The sequence below is a fragment of the Coenobita brevimanus genome, chromosome 2, assembly GCF_032717465.1.
Source record: "Coenobita brevimanus isolate Jiangsu-jjx chromosome 2, ASM3271746v2, whole genome shotgun sequence".
Lineage (NCBI taxonomy): Eukaryota > Metazoa > Arthropoda > Malacostraca > Decapoda > Coenobitidae > Coenobita > Coenobita brevimanus.
The window spans coordinates 35,832,873-35,843,244 of record NC_136955.1 but is presented as its reverse complement, the minus strand read 5'-3'; the positions used below and the strand labels follow the sequence as shown (position 1 = coordinate 35,843,244).

Below are 10,372 nucleotides of genomic sequence, written 5' to 3'. Positions count from 1 at the left end.
CTGGGCGGGGCGAGGCGGGGCGGTGGTGGAGAGACAGCTGGGCAGAGAGGAGAAGAGATGCCGCGATGAATCACCGGCAGGGAGTGGCGGTCTTAGGAGGCTCCAATGCAGACCAGATGTGGGTGACAGCGGAGGCCGGTGGTGGATGGTGAGGGCAGATGTTGGTGCAAGGCAGGTGCAGAGCTGTTGAGTTGCAAATGCAGAGAATGGTGGTGGGCAGGCAGTGGGCAGTGATAAGTGGCACCGTGGGGGCAGGAGTTATGATGAGTTCGGAACAGGTGCTGGGAACAGGTGCAACAGGTGCGTAGGTTGGCGACGGTGACACATGCGGTCAGGAACAAGGCGTGTGGGTGGGGGTGTTTGAGAGGTGAGCACTGGTGAGAAAAATTGTACACTCGGAAAGCACAGCCAGGTATTACACCACTAGAGGCACTGAGGAGGGGCGAGGCTGGCAGATGCGAGACGTCGTGTATCTTGTGGTATCACTAAAAATCCAAGGAGGCGGTCAGAATCTGATGGTTCGAAACACTGCTGCTACCAAATGTAACTTGCAGACTTTGGTGATAGAAACTCCGTGTACAAACAGCTAGATAAGGAGTTTATTACAAGCTCACAGTAAAATAGTCTGCCCGTCTTGGCTGCCTGCTAAGAACTGATGCAATAACGCCTTCCTGCTCAGGCTTCAGGTCCTGGGAAAGCGTGCTGACCTAGCAAGTTTAGTGGAGGCATGTATGCATTGGGGGGGGGGACATATATACATCGGGGGTAGACATATTGTGGAGGGGGTACAATCTTCTTATAATGATATCGGTAAATTTTTAGAAGTCCGGTTTATTTTTCATTTTTTTCTTCTGCTTCCAAAGCAAAACTGTGTTTTAATTGATTCTGAATTTCATTTTTTGGGAAGAATCCCCGTTTTGGAATTTTGAGTAATTTCAAATGTGGGTTTATCCCCCAAAATCAAGATGAAAATTGATTTAAAACACACTATTTTGCATTATACTAACCTAACCTAAACTAACCCAACCTAACCCATCGTCCGAGCCTGTCACCATAGGGGGATATTTTTTTGTTTCCCGAACTGAGACTAGGCTTAAAAGGTAAGTCTTAGTTAGTTGGTTACTCCTAAAGTTATACCACGATATGATGTATGGAGGAGGGCTAATGGACCTCATACCAAGCTGTTCAGCCTTTGCACAGAGCTGAACACATAAAAAAAATAATAATAATTTTATAGCGTAACTGCCTCTTTACATCGGCCACAGCTGAGGCGATTGTTGGGTAATTTTTTACAAGTGCACAGGGACGTTTTTTTGGTGAAACCAAGGTATTTCTGATGGTTTTTGATGTGTTTTGAACGAATCTGACCTTCATTTCTGCCGCAAATTAGTATATTTCAAGATATCCCCCACCCCTCCTTCCCGCTACAAGAATGGGGGAGATGGGCGAATCCAGGGTTTTTGGGTGGAGGAAATCACATGATGTATTGATTTGCGATAGAAATGAAGGTCAGAATAATTCACAGCACATCAAAAACCATCAGTAATACCTTAGTTTCACCAGCCAGGCCGCCGCGCGCCTGGCCGTCTGGCCTACTCCCCACCACCTCGCACCAACAATCGCCTGCCCACTGTCACCAGCAAACCATTATCTCCTCAGCTAAACTAGGCTAAGCCAAGCTAACTGAACCTAACCTAACCTAACCTAAACTAACCTAAACCTAACCTAACCTAAACCTAACCTAACCTAAACCTAACCTAACCTAAACCTAACCTAACCTAACCTAAACCTAACCTAACCTAACCTACCAAGCCAAAGGTGAGACCACATCAACAGAAAAACTAACCTAAATATTCAGCTTCGTTGTCTTCCTCCTCAGTGGGGATTGGGGCTCCCGAGATGTGGACAGCTCTAGCGTTGGACTGTGGAGGATACAAACGAGCAGCCTCGATGAAGAAATGGTGGAGCAAACTCGTTTTAAACTAGCGAATGAACAAGTACAAGGAGAAATACTATTCAAAATATTCTGGCCGGATCCCAGGACGCTTGCTCCACTCCTTCAAATCCCTCCACAGTCTCTCGATAGTCTGCGTGTGGTTCGATGGATCCACCTTATCCACAAACTCCACAGAGTGATTCACCACCTTATGGGAATAACCGAAATCCTGCAGGAGGCCGTACGCAGACCAACCGTCGGTGTTGATGATCGAGCCTTGGCAAATATACTTCTGTATAAGTGGGATTAACGTTTCCTTGTCCCTCCTACGAGGAAGTGGCTCCACCAGAGGTACAGTGAAAAGTTTTTTGGAGACTCTCTCAATACCACCCAACAACCACACTTGACTCAAAGGGCTACCCTTTTCAAACTTTCTTTTTATGAAAAATGTCTCGTCCACCTCGACAATAATACCAGGACCACCAATGGGAGGCTGATTTCTGTACCAGTACAATAGAACTTAGCTGCAGAAGCTCCTCCAATCCACACTCGACCTGGGTGATATTTTTAGATTTTCAATAACGGTTCCGTGATCAAAATGTTTCTGCAGCCAGTATGACACGAATAATACAATCTTCCACGGTGCGAGATGTGTACCTTCCAGGAATGTGCCCTTGTAGTCCGAAGAAGAGAAGGCACAACGCTCCCTTTTCTTGCTTTTGGGAACTTTATACTCCCTAGAACAGTACCAGATATGTTGATCACTGCGATAATTGCATGGATTGTGACAAGTAGGGCACTCAACAGATGATGGTAACACTCCGTGCTGTCTAAGGAATTTCAAAGACGCAGTATCGTTTTTATAAAATGAGCTAATAGCGAAGCACTAATTAAGGTTGCAGTCTTCGCACCACCTCGCCATGACTGACCTGTGCGTATCTGGAATTCAAATTTGCGTGAAGGTTGTATTAGTTTGAACTTCACGCATGAGCAGATAGCGCATGACATAACAGTAGACACATGCTTTAACCCAACCCATAAGTCACGTGAACCGTGATGTGATGGTAGACACACTCGAGACAGGACCACAATGCATTAGGCACGTGCTGCGATGGGTCTCACGGATCGCCAGACTGTTGAGAGTAACTTTTTGGAATTGACTTGTATAATAATGTCGATTGTTGTTGTCGGAGGTTAAGTTAGGCTAGGTTAGGTTTAGTCGTTAGGTTAGGTTAGGTAGTTAGGTTTGGTTAGGTTAGGTTTGGTCCTGCTACTAGGGAACTTGTCAATGATTTATCTAAAGTTATAAACTAACCTGACAAAACTATGAGAGAGGTGCTTACCAAACCTAGGGGTGTTAGCTAACTTAATAGTTAACTTACATTAACAAAACAGACCGTGTCTCGGCGGTGGCAGTGAACTGTTTTGTTACCATGATGGCGTGATATGTCTGGTACTTTTAGTTGTGTGTTGTGTGTTCCAAAGTTGTTTGCTTGGTGTATGTGCATACAATAAACTAGACGTCTAACCAACCTGGTAAGTAACAGGCCGCTACATGGATCACAGACGCTTACAATACTACACTGACACCTATTTGTTAATATCTATGATTACCTTGAGTGGTTTTGCCAAGTGCGAGCATACAGGTATATGAAGGATCGTAGACGGGAATACGATCGAGTGTGCATGACGCGTTGTGTTGATCTTGGACTTGGTGGCTGGTGTTGGCGGCTGGCGGCGGGAAAGCAGTGATGCCTTTTTTATGGGCCGATACTTTAGGTTTCCGATGTTTGTAGCGATTTTATTAATAATTAGACTTGATAATGATGGTTTTAGTGTACCAGTATCATCATGGAGCATTTCAACTCTTCCAAATGTCTATAAAAACATGGGAAATAAAAATTATCAGAAGTATAAATATTTAAAAAGGACTAAATTGGCAGCCATAGAAGCTGGCGGGCTTTGTGGCCATCTTGAATTTGAATGGTTTGGCAGGCAGTTCAAACTGTAATAAAAGTTAGGCATTCTAATAAGCTATCCTAAAGAAGTATATGTATAAGAAATTGCTAAGTACCATAGTATGTTCCCTGAATTCTGGGATGTTTTCCCCGGGCAATATATATTTTCTTGCTTACAATATTAAATCCGTCCAAATTTTGCTATAAATTAATCCAGCACGTTATGAACTCAAGAATAGCTTAGTATGGATGGGACATGATACTGAGCTGAATTTAGGTGTAGACTGTTGTTCGACTAATCTGATTTTGGCTATTTCATGTACCAGTTTTATGTGCATAATTTTCTGTGTGAAATCACATGATTTCGTCATCCAGTTATACACGTGCGTTTGGTAACCAGTTATCCACGTGGAAACGATGTGGGAATCTAGTGAATAGTTGTGTACTCAAGATTTCACCGGATTCCCACAAGAAATACACGTGGAATTCACGTGGTGTGCCCATTGGGTTTCTTCGATCTTGAGCTACGCTGCAGGGTTCTCCAGTTTCTTCTTCGAAGTCCTGATCTTCCACGACATACTTGCTATCACATAAAAATAAACAAAAAGCCAAAGAAACTCTGCCAGACAAACTCTGCTACTGCACTACACAGAAACATGTCACTAACTGTCCTTTGTTGACATACAGTTCTCTCTGATTCATGTGTCAAAGATAACGCCAAAGGATTGGCTAAAAGAAATATAGCTGCAGCAAAAGACCCATTTCATTTTTTTTCCCGTTCGAGTATGGCTCGATGCGCGTCTAGCACGACTCAGGTGAGAAAATGGGCCAGAATACCGCTTATAATTGAAATATGACAGTAATATATATTTCAATATGCAGAGCATTCACAGACGAATCACTTAGGCACCAAAAAAATTGATTTTTTAATTGGAAACTCACTCACAACCTCCCCTAACCGTCCTTTGCAGTGGCTTATATGTTTGTTACACCGGCGAGCGTCCATTTTGGCATATATTTAAACATTTGGGCCCACTGCATTCAAAGGAAAGATTGAGAAAAAGATAGGAGAAACAGTTAGTAACCTCCCTGTGATAAATTTTGAACCAATCCCAGTAGACGATGCGAAGAAGTTTCGTGAGACCTATTCAGAGCTAGATCCGAGTGAGGATCAAAAATATATTCTGACTATATGGTATGCAGTGTCATTTGGAAAATTCCCTGCATCATTCTCTTAAGCTGAACCAGGCCCATTAGCATATTCAAGATGGCTGGCAGCATGTGCAAGAATTTTGGGACTGTATTGATCAGTAGGCTACCTCTTCCTTCCAAACCATTGAAAACATTAGCCAAATATTTGATGACTGTATGTATTTCGACCTGGTTTGAGATTTTAAAAAATTCTTCCTGTGTCAATGGCCCAAAACATCTATTCACTGCTGTTACCAAGATCAAATATATGGAAGATGAATGACTAGGAGCATATAAGGCTGCTACCAAGGCTATTCAAACAAATGCTTTCTATGCCCATCTGGAAAACATGCTTTTCGGCATGGCATTTGATGAAGATACTGACATCAGAAGAGATGCTGTGAAGAAAATTCTAGCAGCAAGGAACAACCAAGACAAGAAAGAAGACAATCCGAAGTGCCAGTGATAAATTTTGGGGCAGATCATTATATTCAAATGATCAACTAGGATGTGGTTGATATTACAGAACCACCACTCCTCAAGAATTTGACTAATGTTGAAGTACGTGGTTTGGTTGAAAGTCCTGAACTTGTGGAAAAGCTGTGTCCAAAGTATCTTTGCCATACTCAGTCAGTTGAATGCACAGACAAGCTGGTGACTGCAGCATCTGCAACAGTTTATGGTTAAAGAAACAGAGATGGGTTATATAAGAAACATACTCAAGTCAAGAAAAATAATGCCAGCATCCAAATCAAAGAAGGATTTCAAAGCAGAGTAAATTTGGCCCAGTTTAATGGAAGGGTGGATGGGATGGGTTAGGTGTGAAACTCCATTTGCAGCCACCTCATCATGGTGAGTTCTGTGTAGTACACGGGCTGCATAATAAAGTGTCCAGGCGCCACCTCTTACTGACACGATACTAATGTTTTGCGGTTCTCTTGCCTTTATATAGGAGCAAGGTTTCACTTTTATTATAAAAAGAAAACTGGACTTTTTTTTTATGTTTGCATCTTATGACCTGGTCTAATACATATATATATATATATATATATATATATATATATATATATATATATATATATATATATATATATATATATATATATATATATATATATATATATATTACATAAGTACAGTCAGGGAAAGTTCCTCATTACCCACATCTTGAAGCACTGGTGTGAGACGGGTGAATATGAAACGGCAGCCAGACCTCATGTGTTTGGTAACTGTGAGTGTGAAGGAGAGGGAGGCGAGGGACTGGGGGCAGAGGAGGGTTTTGTGATAGCTTGGGAATCACGTGTAAGACTGCAATGTCTGAGTTAATTTAGTAAGGATAGATGACAATGTGCTCACACACACCACAAAGCCAGCCAGGAGACAGGGTGTGTGTGCTGGGCAATCCCCAGGCCCTGTCTCCCCCCTTACTATTTTTTAATCAGCCCATACCCCACTGACTGGGTTAATGCATGGCCCGGCCTGCACTATAGGTGCAGGAAATCTGTAAACAACAACAACAACGACAAAATGCTAGCATTTCATTTTAAATATTACGTTGATATCTGAAGAGTTAGTGTTGTCAGGAAAGTTATAGAAGTTTGCTGGGTTAGGAGAGAGGTTTGAATGCTTTCATTCTCCCTTGATTTTAATATGAGACGTTACCCTAGGAGATATTTGCAGTGGGATAACATATATTCAGAATATGTGTTGACTAGAAAACAAAGCCACTGCATTATATATATATTTATTTTCCATCTGCCTGCAAAATATTTCCAGTGTTATTCCGGTAATTACTCATCTCGAACTTACTCTAGAGTAGTGTGTAATAATAATAATAATAATAATAAAAGACTTTTCGTTTTCCTTTAGACAGAATGACATGGAAAGTCCTAATTTTAAGATCAGTCTCTGTAACTACTATCATTCCCATCAAACATTACAAAACGAAGGCAAAGAAGCTTACCTTTGACAGTAAACATGTATTATATATGCAATAATGTAGACAGACTCAGAGAACAGTTTGATACCATACAAATAACATACACTTTTGCACTTTGAGAATACGTCAGACTCATTATCACTGGCTATTAACCCCTTAACTGCCGGGCATCACTTTCGTGACGCTCGGGCGCAATGGATCATACCGCGAGGCGTCACTTTTGTGATTCTGTGTTATTTTGAATTCTCCCGGGCTTACAAGTGGTGGCTTGTATCATCTATCAGTACTGCCAATGTCCAACACTAGTCAGCACTCCTAATCTCATCTGTACTCCCATCCATTGTTGACAATTTAACCATTTTTCCCCGTTCTGGACTCCCCTCCCTACCTCCCCTCAATTACCCTCTCCTCTAGCCTGCCCAGCCATGCTGCGCCAAGCAAATCTTCACCGGAATTATCCTCTGATTTCATCCATTGAAATAAGCCCTATGCTCTTTTCTTATACAAAATAATATATACAAAAAATAAATAAGGTAAGTGATAGTGCCATACACCTGGAAATGGCTAATTATCACCTGACAACACCTCACGTGCACTTGTTCGCTTCCCCCGGCAATTTCCCCTTGAAATATGCCGTTTAATCTATTCTCATAATAAAAATATATACAGTATATGAAAGGAAGGGAGAAGCCTAAGTGATATTTACATTCACCTGGAACTACCTATTTTTTTATGTATTGTCTAGATCTCCTACCAATCATTTCATAGCATGTAAATTAGCAGCTGTCACCCTAATGACATTGTCAACACTTGCCTGCCCATATACACCACGGGAATCAGTTCCTTGTCATCCTATGAGGTGAAACCATGTTGCACTCTTGCCCCGCCATTTCCGCTGCTTCTGTGCCCATTGCAAAGGGCCCTGTGACCTCTACCTCTAGAAAAACTCGTGTGGGAAGCAGTAAAGGACTTAGTGACTTGGCAGTGGAACGTGAACTGGCAGAATTATCTATGATAATGATGGATAGTGACTTTGATCCTTCGGGTGAATCGTGTGATGAGCCTGGGGAGGAAATCGTTACAGAAACTCCTAGTACGAGTGCTTCAGTGTCCCAAGTTATCCCTAGCTCCAAGGGCAAGGAGCCCTTAGAGCAGCAAGGGAAGGGAATGAAAAGGCGGCAGGTTAGCCCCCCGGAACAATGGCCCCACGTGACCCAGCCTTCCATGAGTCCCGAGGTGAATCACCTCCCCACTCCCCCAGCCCCACTTCACTAATTTCTTCCTCATCTTCAGCGGAATTTTCTCCTGAGTCTTCGTCATCGGAGTCTCCACCAGCATTTACAGTGAAGGCAGGCCATAGGGGAAGAGGTAAATCCCTGACTCATCGTAAAAGTAGAGTAGCAAGTACAGTAAGGGCTGCTAGTGCTACACGGCAACCTAGGGTCAGTGAGAGTGACCTTGAAACAGCCCAGTCTGCCTCACAGCCACCCTCCACCCACACCCACCCTACACCGCCACGACAGAGATTCCTGGATGCCTTCGTGTGGACGGAAGGTTCTGATTTCATCCCTGAACATCTTCATTTTGACGAGAGTTCCTCATGGATACAGCCTGCCTTCACTCTTGACGAGGATGCTGAGTGTGTGGACTTCCTTTTGGCTTTCCTCGATGACGAAGTCATGCAGCACATATGTGATGAGACAAACAGGTACGAATCACAACGTGCTGCAAGTGGTGCAGGTGCAGTGAAGATGCAACAGTGGACTGTGCTGGGAGTGCAGGAGCTGTATGTGTTCTTCGCCCTCATGCCTCTCATGCCACACTCAAAGAAGCATGAGTTGGAAGAATACCGGTCCATGGACCACCCACCTTCAATAAGTACATGGCCAGAGATCGCTTCCGGAACATCATGGGAAACCTGCACTTCGCCAACAATGACGTACCTTCCCAAACCAACCCACTTTGGAAGATCCGGGAGATTCTGAGCAGAATGAAGGATAAGTTTATGTCATTCTTCCACCTTTTTCAGAAGGTTGTCATAGACGAATCCTTGATCATGTTCAGAGGACGTCTTAGGTTTGTACAGTACATTCCAAGCAAATGCCATCACTTTGGAATCAAGTTCTTTGTACTGTTCGACTGTAAGACGGGGTACATCCTTGACTTCATCATATATTCAGCCAGCACTGTCGATCTGGACAAAACACACCCCCTTGGCTTCTCAGGCTGTGTAGTGAAAGTGCTGCTTGAAAGGTATTTTGGTGGGAAGCATGTACTGTATACTGACAATTATTATACAGCACCGAAACTTGCTAAATATCTTTCAGAGCACGGCATCGGCTCCTGTGGCACTGTGAAGAGCAATCGTGCCCACTTCCCCAAATTCCCAGAGGCAGGAAACTCGCAGCGAGGAGACGTGCACCAACGCAAGTCTGAGAAGATACTGGCAATACGTTGGCATGACAAGAGGGTTGTGCACATGCTCACCACCGTACACAAGGGGGAAATGAAAGACAGTGGGAAGGTCGACCGTAGGACAGGCGAACCTGTGAGGAAACCTGATGCTGTCATAGACTATAATATCAACATGCAGCTGGTGGACAAGTCTGACAGGATGATTGGAGAGATCGACTGCCTCAGGAAGAACACTAGGTGGTACAGGAAAGTTCTTCTGCATCTCATAGACATGATGATGGTGAACACCTTCATCCTGTATAAGATGAAGGTAAAGCCACCCAAGTCCTTTTCCCTGAGGTTGTTCGCCAGGACTTGTGTTCAGCAGCTGCTTGAGAGATATGGTAGGGTGACAGCAGCAACTCCAAGGCGGCATGCAGTAAGACTTCCCGACAGACTTGAGCTGAGGGCGTACATGGATCGGCACAGACTGGTGTAAATGCCTGCCACAACCTAGAGGAAGGCTGCGATCGGCAGGTGCCAGATGTGTGCACATACCACCCAATACACACCTGAGCACAAACGCACCTCTTGGCAGTGTGCTGAGTGCCAGGTTCCCCTCTGAATAACCTGCTTCTTTGATTACCACAACCTGAAGCAGTTCTAAAAGTGCAAGTGGAAAATGTAAATAATGTGTAAATAATGTATAAATAGCAAGTGAAAGCAGTGGATGTAAATATGATGGAACAGTGTAATATAGTTTTATAAGTTACTGCAAGTGACAATGCATTACATAGTGTAAGTAAAATAGAAGTGTAAATATTGAAAATACAATAGAAAATGTAAAAAGAAATGTAAATAATTAGTAATATAAGAATATGAGTACAAATACTTGAAGTTATGACAGTGAAAGTGAAACCGTGGCTCTCTACGTATTTTACTGAAAGAGAAATT

The 10,372-nt window shown here is 43.2% G+C and overlaps 1 pseudogene; it reads right to left on the bottom strand.

Annotated features, from left to right (window-relative positions):
• Positions 1–2,012: 2,012 nt before the first annotated feature.
• Positions 2,013–3,371, bottom strand: LOC145392235 (uncharacterized; annotated as a pseudogene).
• Between the last annotated feature and the right edge of the window lie 7,001 nt (positions 3,372–10,372).